The sequence below is a fragment of the Pleurodeles waltl genome, chromosome 6 (genome assembly GCF_031143425.1).
Source record: "Pleurodeles waltl isolate 20211129_DDA chromosome 6, aPleWal1.hap1.20221129, whole genome shotgun sequence".
Taxonomy (NCBI): Eukaryota; Metazoa; Chordata; class Amphibia; order Caudata; family Salamandridae; genus Pleurodeles; species Pleurodeles waltl.
Genome location: NC_090445.1, coordinates 1637428973 through 1637445533, shown reverse-complemented (window position 1 = coordinate 1637445533; position 16561 = coordinate 1637428973).

Genomic DNA, 16561 nt, shown 5'->3' with positions numbered 1-16561 from the left:
CTTAAGTAGAAGATGTTCAGCATCACCAGTCTGAGCTCTGCCCTTCATGTTTCCAGCCATTATGTCCTGATGCGTCCCTGCTTGCCACAAATGTCAGTATGTAGTTCAGAAAAAAAGAGGCCTGTGAAGTTGGGGGGTTCTTATACTAGGATCACAGTGGTAATTATGCCTGGGCTCTGTGATTGGTGGGACCTGGAAATAGGCATCTGTTATAGGTTAGCAATAGTTGGCCTTTGTTGTGTTTCAACTTTTAATTACTGGGTCTGTTTTCTAATTTAACCCCACCTCTGTCACCCCTGGAAAGAATGTAAGCCCATCTCTGTTTTAGATTAGCCATGCCACAACAACCTCTGTTGTGTTTCAAACTTTTAATTACAGGGTCAGTTCTGGGAACCCATGAAAGAATGTAGGCCCATCTCTGTTTTAAATCAGCCATGCCCCTCAACCTCTGTTGTGTTTCAAACTTTTAATTACCGTGTCAGTTTCTAATTTAACCCCACCTCTGTCACCCCTGGAAAGAATGTAGGCCCATCTCTGTTTTAGATTAGCCATGTCACAACAACCTCTGGGGTGTTTCAAACTTTTAATTACTGGGGCAGTTCTGGGACCCCCTGAAAGAATGCAGGCACATATCTGTTTTAGATTAGCCATGCCACAACAACATCTGTTGTGTTTCAAACTTTTAATTACAGGGTCAGTTTCTAATTTAACCCCACCTCTGTCACCCCTGGAAAGAATGTAGGCCCATCTCTGTTTTAGATCAGCCATGCCCCTCAACCTCTGTTGTGTTTCAAACTTTTAATTACTGGGTCAGTTCTGGAACCCCCTGAAAGAATGCAGGCACATCTCTGTTTTAGATTAGCCATGTCACAACAAACTCTGGGGTGTTTCAAACTTTTAATTACATGGTCAGTTTTCTAATTTAAACCATCTGTGACCCCCTGAAAGAATGCAGGCACATCTCTGTTTTAGATTAGCCATGTCACAACAAACTCTGGGGTGTTTCAAACTTTTAATTACATGGTCAGTTTTCTAATTTAAACCATCTGTGACCCCCTGAAAGAATGCAGGCACATCTCTGTTTTAGATTTACCTCTCTACATTGATAGGCTGGCTCTAACATAAGCAGCATTTGACCATTCCCACTTTATTTATTTTTTGGATTAGCCAACAGTGTGGAGGTTTGACCAGACCGCCCACTTTGCAGCCCTGTGCAGAGGCCCCCTAACTGGCACTTGGGCATGAATGTCTGACATGTCCAGACCTGTCCCTCTCAGGCTCTGAAACCACTTGCACAACACTAAGTCATACTTTTTTTTTTTTACACAGCTCATAGGCCAAAACCCAGGGGCTAGGACCCAGACACAGGGCTAACACGGGACACCACGTGTTCACAAACCATGTGACACCCCCATGCACGTCACTTCCGGGGAGGGCTTTCTGGGACACCGGAAGTCCCAGCCACCGGATATGACGTCATTTCCGGGGCGGGACAACTGTCACTTTTAATATGGTGATTAAAGGTATCCCTTCCTACTACTCTCCACCATCCCAGCCAATGTTTCTCACCCGAATTGCCCCACATCCCCGCCCCCCACCCACCCCTAAGCCTGCCAGAGCACATGGTACTTACCTGAGGCCGTTTCTGGTGAGCACAGAGTTTGGCCTTGGGCTGGATACCTTGTCCCTGCTGAAGGATTGTGCAGCCACTCAGGCTAACTGGAAAGATAAGCAGAGAGACCATCCTCGAAGGAGCCCTCTAGCCTGATTGCAGCTCGGCTAATGAAACTTAAGCATTAACAACCACTTTGCTTAAACGTCCTTCTCCCGGCACTTCATCCCACGGTCTTATCCCTCCTCCAGCACCTGAAGGTAACATCTGTGCACTCCTCCGAGTAATTTATGTTGTCACTGCTGGCATCAGCCTCGATTCTTGACTCTGGGGCAAGGGTCACCGTTTCAGGGGCACGGCACAGGCAGTAGAAATGCAGGCTGCAGGGCCGATTAGGGGCTGGCTCTGCCCAGGCAGCAGCAGGTAGAAAGGAGGACTAATGCACAACACCACACCCCAAAGACTTGCTGACTGTTCCGATCCAGGCTCATTAAAGCAGTAACAGCTTTTTCCACTTGGGCAGCGAGGCAGGCTCCTAGATCTGGCCTCGATCGCCTGGATACCTACCTACTCCCACAGGTTCCGTAATGTGGAAGGAAGTTGCAGAGTCATCCTTGAGGCCCTCACCCTTCAAATTCCAACACTTTGGTGAAAATGTCACTGTCACAACTAATCCAACATTCTCCTCATCAGCCGGCTCCGCCCTAACTATTTTGTTCAATGAGCTCTACTAATCCTGTCCCAGGCCATTACAAATAACACCCCTAAATGAGCTCTATACCTGGCAATGTATGACAACTTGCCTACTAATTTGTGATCTCTGCCCTGGCAAATGCCTCGAGGGCGAGTGAGATCTCGCCTGACTAGAACATGTGCACTGAGCTGGAGGTCAACCTCCATGTTCCAACCCCTCCCACCAAAACAATATACTGCTAACTTAGTAACCCAGTAGCAAATTTATTTTCATCTCTTCTCATCCTTTGTTTCTATCTCAAGGTTGTAGGGAGGAGATGCCCCTCACACCCATTACCAACAGCTGCCCCAGGGAATGGGTGTTTTTGGTAGGGCCGGGGAAAAGGGACATTTCACTGACTTTACCTTGGAAAGTCCCAATTACAGTTTCAAAGTGGAGGATCATTCAAAGAAATCCAGGCAACAATAAGTGCCCCCCCCCCCCCCCACAGAAAGGAAGATCAGATAGAGCAAGAGCATTACAAACATCTGTGTCTCATGCTCATGGTCAGTGTGAGGATTATTACTGACATTTTCCCAAGAAAGCATGGAGAAAGATTGAGATATTTTATGAAAACCTAGATGAAGTTAACTATTGAAACTGTAGGTCATAGACACAGTAGAAGATTACAAGACAGAGTTGCCACAGTTGCCAAGGCAAAAAAGAGAGCTGAAGGAGACTGTGTTTTCAGAAGAGTAGAGACATTTGGTAGAAGAAGAATTCTTTTGAATAAAGGATAAAGAGGTTGCAGAAGAGAACACAACTTTTATTAGTACTCCTTTCCACTGGAGATGAAGGATAAATGGTGGAAATGTGTAATAAATCTGAGGGGTTTGAATTTGTTCATGGAGTACAGGAACTTCAAGAAGGAGGGGATACATCTTTTGAGGGTTGTATTGCAGGATGGAGACTTGTTGGTGAAATTGGATCCACAGGATGTATATTTTTTGCTTCTTATCTAAATATAACAAGACCAAAACAACAAAAATCCAACATACACGAGTCAAGATATGAATTTTCAACAGAATAAGAGTCTTAATCCTTAGAAAACAGTGAAAATTTTATTGTTACACAAAGTACCTGGTTAGCATAAAAAATAAAGCTGCACGAGCGAGCGTGCGTCGGAAAATTCAGCGTTGTGTTGATTCCTTACTCACCAGTGAGGCAGTACGTCGTTTGCTTCTTCGGTTGAGTCGGCGATGCGTCATTGTTCTCCCTCGCAAGAGAGCGATGTGTTGATTTCCAGACGGACACCTCGGATCAGCGCAGAGTTGGGTTGACTTGGATGCTCAGGGACGATGTGTGGAAAATCCTGTCGCATGGTATCAGAAAACCGCACTGCGTGGGGTTTGCATCATTATCAGCGTCCATAGGCAGGTGTTGCACATCGTTTCTCCAGCTGTGTTGTGTCAATCTCCCAGCCGTAATCCAGGTGGAGTGACGATATTAGCCGCAAAGCTGGCGGAGCATCGTTTATCAGCCGTGTCATGTAAGGTGCGTTGTAAATTTCCCCACAAGGTGTTCTGTGCATAGATTTTCAATTCTTGGCTGCCAGCTTCACCTATCAAGGGCCCAAGGACTGCATAGGGCAATACTTGCCAGCGCAGGAGTCTCAGCAGAGAGTCCAAGTAATGGCAGGGGAAGTCTTAGATAGTCCTGATACTTCAACAATAGGAGGCAAGTTCAGTTCACGCCCTTGGCGGTTCTTCTCAAGCAGGAGTACACAACAAAATCCAGTCTTTGTCCCCTTTTACAGGCAGAAGCAACAACTGCAGGATAGCCCAACAAAGCACAGTCACAGGCAGGGGCAGCACTTCTCCTCTTCAGCTCTTCTCCTTGACAGAGGTTCCTCTTGAATCCAGAAGTGATCTAATTTTCAGGGGTTTTGGGTCCACTACTTATACTCCTTTCTGCCTTTGAAGAAGGCAAACTTCAAAGAAAAGTCTCTCTTGTTTGTAAGATCTGCCTTGCCCAGGCTTGCCCCCAGACACACCCCAGGGGGTTGGAGACTTCATTGTGTGAGGGCAGGCACAGCCCTTTCAGGTGTGAGTGGCCACTCATCCCCTGCCTCCCAGCACAGATGACTCATCAGGATATGCAGGCTACACCCCAGCTCCCTTTGTGTCACTCTCTAGAGGAGAGGTGCAAACAGCCCAACTGTCAAACTGACCCAGATCCACATCACAGAATGGTTTAAGCAAGAAAATGCCTACTTTCTAAAAGTGGCATTTTCAAACACACAATCCAAAAACAACCTTTACTAAAAGATGTAGTTTTAAATTGTGAGCTCCACAGACCCAAATTCCATATTTCTATCTGCTCTTAAAGGGAATCTGAACTTTAATAATATTTAAAGGCAGCCCCCATGTTAACCTATGAGAGAGATAGTCCTTGCACATTGAAAACCGAATCTGGCAGTATTTCACTGTCAGGACATATAAAACACATTAGTATATGTCCTACCTTAAACATACACTACACCCTGCCCATTGGACTACCTATGTCCTACCTTAGGGGTGCCTTACATGTAAGAAAAGGGAAGGGTTAGGCCTGGCAAGTGAGTACACTTGCCAAGTCGAATTGGCAGTTTAAAACTGCACACACAGACACTGCAGTGGTAGGTCTGAGCCATGATTACAGGGCTACTAATGTGGGTGGCACAACCAGTGCTGCAGGCCCACTAGTAGCATTTGATTTGCAGGCTCTGGGCACCTCTACTGCACTGTACTAGTGAGTTACTAGTAAATCAAATATGCCAATCATGGAAAGCCAACTTCACATACATTTTACATAGGAACACTTGCACTTTAGCACTGGATAGCAGTGGTAATGTGCCCAGAGTAACATAAATAGCAAAAACAGAGTCCAACATACATCAACAACCTGGGAAACAGAGGCAAAAAGTTAGGGGAGGCCACTCCAAGGATGCCAAGTCTAACAGTGATGGTCACAATCTTGATTTCTGGGAATGATGGAATTGTGTGTAAAGTATATCTATTTGCTTCAGCCAGTGCAAAGACGTTCAGAAAGTCCAGAAGGAGAAGAACATCCATTGGGGCAGACCAAGTTCTTGATTTTCACAGGGGGCTGCTAAACCCCTCTTAGTCTTCTAGGCCCCAGGAAGCTAGAGATACAGAAGGGCTTGGGACACCTGGGTTCGTTTGTGCATTGAAAGGGGTGGATGATTTCAAAACTTTTGTTGAGTTTTCACAATTTTTAGGTCGAAGCCTACCAGAGAGCTGTGATAAAGACATCTTTTGGACATTCTGAAAGCTTCCCTGGGAATGCATTCCACCTGTTGCCTACCATTGGCTTTGTGGTTAGTAACTCACATTTTCTGACTTTATATTTGCTGGATTTATTTGTTTTAGGCTGTCCAGAATGTATTCATCACTCGAAAGGAGTAAAGCCTTTTCACATTACCTCTCTTTGTATTCTCCCACAAGTGCTATTTTCTGTGAACAGGCCTGTAAATCTTTCTCTTATCTTGTCACATTTGCTGTGCATTTAAAGACAGAGGTCAAATGTCAGGCTCTGTTTTTGGAGGGGCTCTTGGTGTTCACTTTTCTTTCTCTGAGTTCACAGTGAAATCATTTATGTGATAATCTTGGTGCATACAGGGGGTTGAAATTAAGTATTTCAGAATATATCAAAATTACGAAAGCACAGAGATTTTGTAAAATCTGAAGTGTGTTGGAAACAAATACTTTATTATGATAAAAACAAATCAATACACTAGGTGATGCCATTTCCACACATTATTCTTTGTGAGCTGTATAGTTTTATTAGCAAAACTGTAAGTCTGTGTGAATGTAATGGTAATTCAAATAAAAAATGTGTTGTTCGTAGTGGCAGTGTGCTAACACACCATACATGCTCCACTCTACGCCATGCCATTCCATTCAACTTTGAACCACTCCATGCCACTGCGCTCTACTCTGTAGCTCTCCACTTTACACCACTCCTGGCTACTGCACTCTGTGCCACTGCATTCGTCTCCACTCTGCACCACTCCACTTCACACCACTACACTCTATGCCACTGTCCTCTACACCTCCCCAATCTAGGCCACACCACTCTACTCTGCACAACTCCACTCTACACCACTCAGCAACACTGCACTCCTTGCCTATGGTCTCTACTCTGTACTACTACACTCCATGCCCCTGCTCTCTATGCCAATCCACTCACTGTACAACACTATAATCTACCTTGCACAACTGCACTCTATGCCACTGTACTCTGCTCCACTTTACTCTATGCCAATACATTCTACACCACTCTACTCTATCCTACTGCACTCTACCCTGCACCACTACACTCTATGCCATATCACTGTACTCCAAAACAATCAACTGCATTCTCCGTCACTCTCCCCAACTATGCACCACTCCACTCTATGCCACTTCACTCTATGCCACTCTATCCTGAACCACTGCACTCTGCGTCACAGCACTCTGTTCCAATGCACTCTATGCCAATGCATTCTATGCAACTGCATTCCACTGCACTGCACTCTATTATCCACCACTCTAATCTATGCCACTGCATTCTATGATGCTACATTGTATACCCCTGAATTCTTTGCTGTTGCACTCTATGCCACTACCCTCTATGCCACTATACTCTGCAACACTCTACTCTGCAATACTCTGTGCCAATGCACTCTATGTAACTGCACTGAACTTCACTGCATTCCATGCCACTGCACTCTATTATGCTCCACTATAACAACACCATTGCAATCTATGACTCTGCATTTTATGATGCTGAATTCTATGCCACTACACTCTATGTAATTACACTCTATGGCACTATACTCCGTAACACTCTACGCAACTAGACTCCACTTCACTGCATTCTACGCCACTACGCTTTATTATGCACTACTCTAATCTGCGCCACTGCTTTCTATGATGCTGCATTGTACACCACTGATTTCTGTGCCGCTGCACTCTATGCCACTGAAATCTATGCCAATACACTGTATGCCAATGCTCTCTATTCTGACCCACTCCACTCTACAACCCTGCACTCTGTGCCGGTTCACTGTACAACACTCTAATCTACTTTGCACCACTGCACTCTATGCCCCTGTACTCTACACCACTTAACTCTTTGCCTTTACAGTCTACGCCACTCTACTTGTTGCCACTGCACACTTCCCTGCACCACTCCACTCTGTGTTACTTCACTGTACTCTGAAACAATCTACTCTATGGCACTGCACTCTACTCCGTCCTACTCCACTTTGTGCTGCTCCACTCTGTGTCACTGCACTCTACGCCACTCTATTATGAACCACTGCCTTCTACTCCAGTGCTTTCTGTGCCAATGCACTCTATGCCATCTCATTGTAGGCATTGCACTCCATGTTACTGCACTCTATTATGAACCACTTGAATCTATGCTAATACATTCTATGATGCTGCATTTTACGCCCCTGAGTTCTTTGCGGCTGCACTCTATGTCAATGCACTCTGTGCCACTATACTCTGCAACACTCTACGTCAATGCACTCTATGCAACTGCACTCCACGTCACTGCACTCCATGCCACTGCACTCTATTATAGACCACTCTAATCAATACCACCATATTCTACAACAGTCCACTCTGCTCTATGCCACTCCACATTAGCATAGGCGACTTTATGCCACTGCACTCTACTTTGCACCACTCTACTCTACACCACTGCACTCTATGCCACTGTACTCTACTCTGCACCACTGTACTCAACACCACTGCACTCTATGCCATTGCACTCTATGCCAATGCATTCTACACCACTCTAGACCACTGCACTCTATGACACTCTTCTCTGCAGCACTCCACTCTGTGCCACTGTACTCTGCCGTACTGCATTTTGTGCCACTGAACTCAATGGCAGTCTATTCTGCAGCACTCCACTCCACGCCACTGTACTCTGCATCTCTCCACTCTACTCCACTGCACTCTCTGCCACTGCACTCTATGGCACCGTCCTCTTCTTTGTTCCACCCTACACCACTCTACTCTATGCCATTGTACTCTATGCTACTATACATTACTCTGCACCACTCCACTCTACATAGTGTACTCCATCGCACAGCTGGACTGCTGTTTTCTGGTGGACGGTGGCCCAGGGAGTTGGAGTGTGCAGGAAAGCTTGCAAATGAGTGTGAGAAATGGGTTCTGACCCCTTTAGCCCCCCCCCCTAGATTTCTTAATATGTCATCTACCCTGGTTTAGGACTTTTGCTGTGAGTCTCACTAACTGAGTCTCACCCACTGTAGGATCTATTAAAATGGATTAGGAGTGCTAACCACTTGCTTCTGCCTTTTAAGATGAGGGATACTGGTGCATAACTATGTAAAGAGGCTATGAGCTTGTTGCACAGGAACATGTGTGCACATGTGTGTGCACATGTGTTCTGAACTAGTAAGACTACTATCTGAGCCCGGTATCTGCACACAGGTAGTCTGTCGCATTCTGCAGCACACATAGAAAAGGGAAAAGAACTCCATGGATTGTTATTGTGGAGGACGATCCCCTTTTCTGTACGAAAACAATCCTGCATGTAAAGCAGGCACCCTTGCACTATGTTGCCAGATCAGGGGGAGAGGACAGAAGTGAACCATATTTTGTAAATACAGTGTATTTCTGCCCATTCTCTGTGGCACAGGGCAGCACAGCAAAGTCACTTGCTGTGCTGTCCTGCTCTACTTTATTGTAAATATGTCCCAGGATTTAGAAAATACATTGCATTTCTGTCCTCTTTCCCTGTGCTGGTGCCCTTCTGGCTCCCTAGTGCCTGTAGTGGGCTGAAACAAAATGTGAATGACAAAACAACAGAACAATGAATGAAGAGAGCAGACTGAACGCCCATTTATGTAAGTACATTATACATATAATTTTATTAAAATCAAAAGGTCTTGGCTAACGCCAGACCTAAAAAGAATATTTTTTTTCCTCTTTCTGTTTTTTATATGGGACCCATTTTTGTTGTGTTACTGGTGTATTACTTTTTAACTCAGGCTACATAGCTCATCTTCATATTCAGGTACTTTGGGCCTCTTTTAGAGTCTAGTGAAAGGGGACACCCTCACAAATATCTCTGTTTCATTGAACGTGCCATAGAACATAATGTACTTGTAATAAGCAAATAGATTATCCAGCACATTTGTGACAGCAGGCCCTTTGCTTGGAGGACAATAACTCCCCAAAGTTGAGACATCAAAGAAGATTATACTCATCCATAGTTGTATCTTCTAGAGGCAAATAATATTGGGGGATGGAATACTGAAATGGTTTTTATTTTGATAATTTGCAGTCTCCCCACATTTTGAGCACAGACAGTTGTCCTTCTGACTGTAAACATTGTACCAACCTCACTGAAAAGCTGAACAGTGAATAGAAGGGCTACAGGATGTGCTAGATACTTTATTTCCAAACTCCTGATTTCTGAGCAATCTTAATTTTTCCTATGCCTCTAGATTAATGGCTCTGGATCAATACAGAATTCTGTTTAACCGTCCAAATAGTCTTGTAACATCTTCTCTATTGTCATTGTTGATTTCATTTTCTGTTTATGAGTTTCCTGCAATGTTTTTCTTGATTTAAGTCCTTGATTTGCACAACCCAACATACCAGTTGGTTCGAATGACTGTTTTTGTGTTGTTGATTTAGTAACAGGTGTATCTTGGAATGGTGATAGTTTTATTTCTAGTGGGTGCTTCTGCTGCAGTTGCAGTAAACAAGGGCAGCCCAGTAACCCCTTGAGAGCTTGAATAAATATAGACCAAATAACGAAAGGCTGACAAGGGGATCATTCAAACCGTGACTCGCAAAATATAAATAGATTAGATCATTAATATATACATGGAGATACCTCATATTCCTGAGCATCAAAGTGATAGAGAAAATAATTCAACACTTGGGTGCATACAAGAAAAACAAAGTTTTTTACTTAAAGGGCCAAACAAAATACACAAACAGAAATGAGAGGTTCCACAAATTTCAACATCTAACATACTAATAACCTAAAATGTTCCCATCAAGTCCATAGATAGAGCCTAAAGTAATGTTGGTCCACTCTTACAATAAGATATTTTGACAGGGACCAAATTCAGTGATAACAAGATTATTTGTGTGTTGACAAAAGCCAAACTGGTTTCAAAGAAGCATGTAGCAGACACACATCGATGTTTCGGTCTCTTCAATGATTAATATGCACGAACATCCTCGGTGCAATGCTTAGAAACAAAATACTACAGAGATTTCACTACTCTATAAAGCAGAGAACAAAAACAAACTTAGTTAAATGTCTCGAGAAACTCAAGTTAAAATAGAATCTGTGCTACACCCAAGTCGAGGACTCCTTCCTGCACAAAAACAATCCCCTGACGCATATTCCTCTTTCTGTTTATGCTGTAGAATGCAGCACACATAGAAAAAGGAATAATGGTATTTCTCCTCATTACTCCTTACTGGTGAGGTGTATTAGTTTTAGTGCATTCCCAGATCTACTAGTAATCGTAAATCTAGGCATGTGTTAAAATCCATGGGTGTTGCATGCGAATACCCACGCACCACCCATGGAACGCCTCCCTGGGGCAGAGTAATGGATTTGCACTGCGTAACTCCAGATTTATCAAGCCAATCAGGTCGGTGCAGGGTGGCCTTGCATGGCTTGATAAATCACATTTTAAGGATTGCGTTGCTTTTGCACTTTATTGAATGGGGCAAAAGGGATGCAACCCTTTCATAAATATGTCTCTTCATTTGTAATTGTGTCATCTCTCTTTGAAACATGCATATCATAATTAAATTGGATTTATTTTGAATTTGATCTCACCACAATCCTTGTTATTGTAGCACGAAAAGTAAATGTAATAGTTTGAGAAAGAGCAACAATCATTTGAAATCTTATCAAGTGAAAAAGCCTTACTGGCCAAGAAGGCAGCGCCACATTGCTTCCCGATTTCATTTTAAAAGGTTTCTGACCAATTGGAACACAAAACCCGGTGTTGTGCCTTCATTCCTGAGAACTGATCTAAATGGTCATTTTAAGGCTGCCAGTGCAGCTAAACAACTAGACCGCACATTGTAATATTTAACTAATGTTAATTCATAGCAGCCATCATTCAATGGAATAGTATTGTTTCTTTGACCATATGGCTAGCCACAACTCCTGAAATCAACTCTTTTAGCAAGCTGAATGATCCTCAACTGAATGATGTGTGACAATCCTGAGACAGGTAACAAGTACATGGCAGACTACTAAATTAATGCAATGCGCAAGACATAGCACACTGAAATATCCTTGATCTTTCATGGCTTTGACAATATTACTGTCCTTCTTAATGTATCCCGTGCTAAAGTCTCTAAGATGAAATAATGCTTAGACTTCTAGGATGTAGGCAGCCTTGTGGGCTTTCTCCATGGAGAATATTGAAACTGTTGCCTGTTGACGAATGCCAAGAAAAGTATCTGTAATTGTCACACCAGTGGCTAGCAATTGCTAATCCTACCCAAAGGATACCCAGTGTGCTGTGCAGTTATGCACATGCAATTTGTCACTTGGCAACTGGTTCACATGCTCTCCATGCAGTCCATAATTGTGTCAGCTATAAATTTTAGCACTCGATGGTGCTGCTATGGCACAGTGAATGTTGAAAAATAGGTGTGTAGGAGGCTGGCCTGGCTTGTAGTGGGTACCAGAGGTACTTACACCTTGTGCCAGGTCCAGTTATCCCTTATTAGTGTAGAAGAGGTGTTTCTAGCAGCTTAGGCTGATAGAAGGTAGCTATAGCAGAGCAGCTTAGGCTGAACTAGGAGACATGCAAAGCTCCTACTATACCACTGGTGTCATATGCACAATATCATAAGAAAACACAATACACAGATATACTAAAAATAAAGGTACTTTATTTTTATGACAATATGCCAAAAGTATCTCAGTGAGTACCCTCAGTATGAGGATGCCAAATATACACAAGATATATGTACACAATACCAAAAATATGCAGTAATAGCAAAAGGAAGTAATGCAAGCAGTGTAAAGTTACAATAGATTGCAATAGGAGCACATAGTTATAGGGGCAACACAAACCATATACTCCAAAAGTGGAATGCGAACCACGAATGGACCCCAAACCTATGTGAGCTTGTAGAGGGTCGCTGGGACTGTAAGAAAACAGTGAGGGTTAGAAAAATAGCCCACCCCAAGACCCTGTAAGGTAGGTGTAAAGTGCACCTACAACCCCCAGAGAGCACAGAAGTCGTGATAAGGGGATTCTGCAAGGAAAACCAACACCAGCAATGCAAAAGCAGTGGATTTCTGGACCTGAGTACCTGTAAGGCAAGGGGACTAAGTCCAAGAGTTGCAACAGTGTCGAGAGTGGGCAGGAGTCCAGTAAATGCCAGCTGAGGGTGCAAGGAAGCTGCCACTGGATGGAATAAGCTTGGTGTTTTGAAAGAACGAAGAGGACTAGGAACTTCCCCTTTGGAGGATGGATGTCCCACATCGTGAAGAAGCTGGCCAGAGGTGTTCTCACGCAGAAAGACTGCAAAAAAGCCTTGCTAGCTGCAAGGGTCGCGGTTAGGGTTTTAGGATGCTGCTGTGGCCCAGGAGTAACCAAGATGTCGCCACTTGGATGAGGAGACAGAGGGGGCACCCAGCAAGTCAGGGAGCCCTCACAGAAGCAGGCAGCACCCGCAGAAGTACTGGAACAGGCACTTAGAAGAGGAGTGAACTGGAGTCCAGGTGAAGTCACAAAAGGGAGTCCCACAATGCCGGAGGACAACTCAGAAGGTTGTGCACTGCAGGTTAGAGTGTCGGGGACCCAGGCTTGGCTGTGCACGAAGGAAATCCTGGAAGAGTGCACAGGAGCCGGAGAAGCTGGAAATCACTCGGTACCCAGCAATGCAGTCTAGCGTGGGGAGGCAAGGACTTACCTCCACCAAACTTGGACTGAAGAGTCATTGGACTGTGGGAGTCACTTGGACAGAGTTGCTGAGTTCCAGGGACCACGCTCGTCATGCTGAGAGGGGACCCAGAGAACCGGTGATGCAGTCTTTTGTTGCCTGCGGTTGCAGGGGGAAGATTCCGTCGACCCACGGGAGATTTCTTCAGAGCTCCTGGTGCAGAAAGGAGACAGGCTACCCCCAGAGCATGCACCACCAGGACACAGGCGAGAAAGCCGGCAGGATGAAGCGATACAAAGTTGCAGTAGTCGTCTTTGCTACTTTGTTGCGGTTTTGCAGGCGTCCTGAGCAGTCAGCGGTCGATCCTTTGGCAGAAGGTGAAGAAGGAGATGCAGAGGAACTCTGGTGAGCTCTTGCAATCGGTATCTGAAGAATTCCCCAAAGCAGAGACCCTAAATAGCCAGAAAAGGAGGTTTGGCTACCTAGGAAGGAGGATAGGCTAGTAAGAAAGGTAAGAGCCTATCAGAAGGAGTCTATGACGTCACCTGCTGCCACTGGCCACTCAGAGCAGTCCAGTGTGCCAGCAACACCTCTGTTTCCAAGATGGCAGAGGTCTGGGGCACACTGAAGTAGCTCTGGGCACCTCCCCTGGGAGGTGCAGGTCCGGGGAGTGGTCACTCCCCTTTCCTTTGTCCAGTTTTGCACCAGAGCAGGGCTGGGGGATCCCTAAACCGGTGTAGAATGGCTTATGCAGAGATGGGCAGTATCTCTGCCCATCAAAGCATTTCCAGAGGCTGGGGGAGGCTACTCCTCCCCAGCCTTCACACCTATTTCCAAAGGGAGAGGGTGTCACACCCTCTCTCAGAGGAAATCCTTTGTTCTGCCTTCCTGGGCCAGGGCTGCCTTGACCCCAGGAGGGCAGAAACCTGTCTGAGGGGCTGGCAGCAGCAGCTGCAGTGGAGACCCCGGAAAGGCAGTTTGGCAGTACCCGGGTTCGGTGCTAGAGACCCGGGGGATCATGAAATTGTCTCCCCAATGCCAGAATGGCATTGAGGTGATAATTCCATGATCTTAGACATGTTACATTGCCATGTTCGGAGTTACCATTGTGACGCCATACATAGGTAGTGAGTTATGTATAGTGCACGCGTGTAATGGTGTCCCCGCACTCACAAAGTCCGGGAAATTTGCCCTGAACAATGTGGAGGCACCTTGGCTAGTGCCAGGGTGCCCACACACTAAGTAACTTTGCACCTAACCTTTACCAGGTAAAGGTTAGACATATAGGTGACTTATAAGTTACTTAAGTGCAGTGGTAAATGGCTGTGAAATAACGTGGACGTTATTTCACTCAGGCTGCACTGGCAGGCCTGTGTAAGAATTGTCAGATCTCCCTATGGGTGGCAAAAGAAATGCTGCAGCCCATAGGGATCTCCTGGAACCCCAATACCCTTGGTACCTCAGTACCATATACTAGGGAATTATAAGGGTGTTCCAGTATGCCAATGTGAATTGGTGAAATTGGTCACTAGCCTGTTAGTGACAATTTGGAAAGAAGAGAGAGCATAACCACTGAGGTTCTGGTTAGCAGAGCATCAGTGAGACAGTTAGTCATCATACAGGGAACACATACAGGGCACATACTTATGAGCACTGGGGCCCTGCCTGGCAGGGTCCCAGTGACACATAGACTAAAACAACATATATACAGTGCAATATGGGGGTAACATGCCAGGCAAGATGGTACTTTCCTACAAGGTGCACCTTGAAACTGCTTATTATCGAGAAAGGGCCTCTACAAGTTCCTGAAACCCCTTTACCTTCCCAAAGAAAAAGGGTAGAGGTCAAACACTGACATTTTGGCCAGCGTCTCATTGTATAAGTGAACCAGATTACAGGGTGGAACCGGGACCTCTTGGTGAACACAGCCTTGATAAATGGTTGTTGTGTTTTCTTTATATTTGTGACGAATCTCGTACCTACAAACACCACCATGGAACTAGGTTTCTTGGATGCTTTGAGGTGATTATGGCAGCACTTTTTTCCTTGTACCAAACTATGGTTGCTACGGGTAATGAGTACACACTACAAGCAACCAGGCTGCTTCTTATGACAATGCCATCTTCATTGTCAGCTCATCATTCTACTTGTTCATGTTCTGCTCGCTGATTGACAGCCATCTTTTTAGGTTCTATTCCCAGAAGATTGCATACCAGTTGGCATGAGTACCATAATATCAACCTGGATTTCCATGATACACCGATATGTAGCAATCTATGCAGTCTGAAATGTGGTCCTCATTCTGCCTAAGTTCAAAGAAGCCTTAACCTGGGGAGGAGAGCTTCCTTATAGAAACAAAGTCAGAAGTTGCAATAGAGCTAGGCTGTATATGCCTTTATTAGGGAGCACTGCAACTAAGGTAGGGGTTGTTGCTACAAACTTTTTGAATTTTGCAAAGATAGCAGCAGGTTATAGTGTACAGAAGCTGGCTGAATAGATGCGATCTCAACTCCCTCAGGGCCACTCTCAACATGGCCATTCAGTGGTGCATCTACCTCATTAGTAACTATGCTTTCTGTAACTTTCCTTCTACCTTGTCTTCTTTAGATGGAGTTGGAGGCCCACACCATGTCATCTTAACTTGAAGGGGGCTTGGAGAAGATGCAGGAGTGGTCTTTCTCTTTCTTGGAGGAGATGAATAAAATGTTTTCAATAAAGGAGAAGTCACTTCATCCTGTTGTACAGCAAGCTGTTGTGTCCACAGTTGCACTTTCCTAGTCCATCTCCAGGGACTGGCAGTCTCACTGAGAAGACCATGGGGTACCCAGGGTGGGTGGCAGCAGTGGGAGGAGTGTGCAGTTCAGCACCACTTACCCTAATTTTAGCCTGGGCGTGTCCTCATCCACTGTGTAATGCTGCTTCTGGATTGTGGTGGATCGGGTGGGCGGTTGCTTGTCAGATCTTGGCCTTCATTTGATAAAAAGGCAATCATTTGTTGAAAGGTTTGCAGAAGCCTTTTAAAGACAGCCTTCTAAAATCAGTCCAGGTATAAGCTTTTTCTTTGTCTCAATCGAATAGGCCATACATTTTTCTGTTTTTTTGTTTTCCCCAATCCAGTATGAACATCAGTTTCATGACTGTTGCTGCTTCTAATTTCCTTTATCTGAAAATGGACATCTTTTTTGTACTGAAGCTGTGAAGCAACGCTGCTGCAGTATTGTTTGGTGGATTCATCAAGGCTTTGTTTCCATTTTCCCCCCATTTTTGCTCCTTAAAATTGCTACTTCTGGTTGCTGTCTCCCTTCGGTT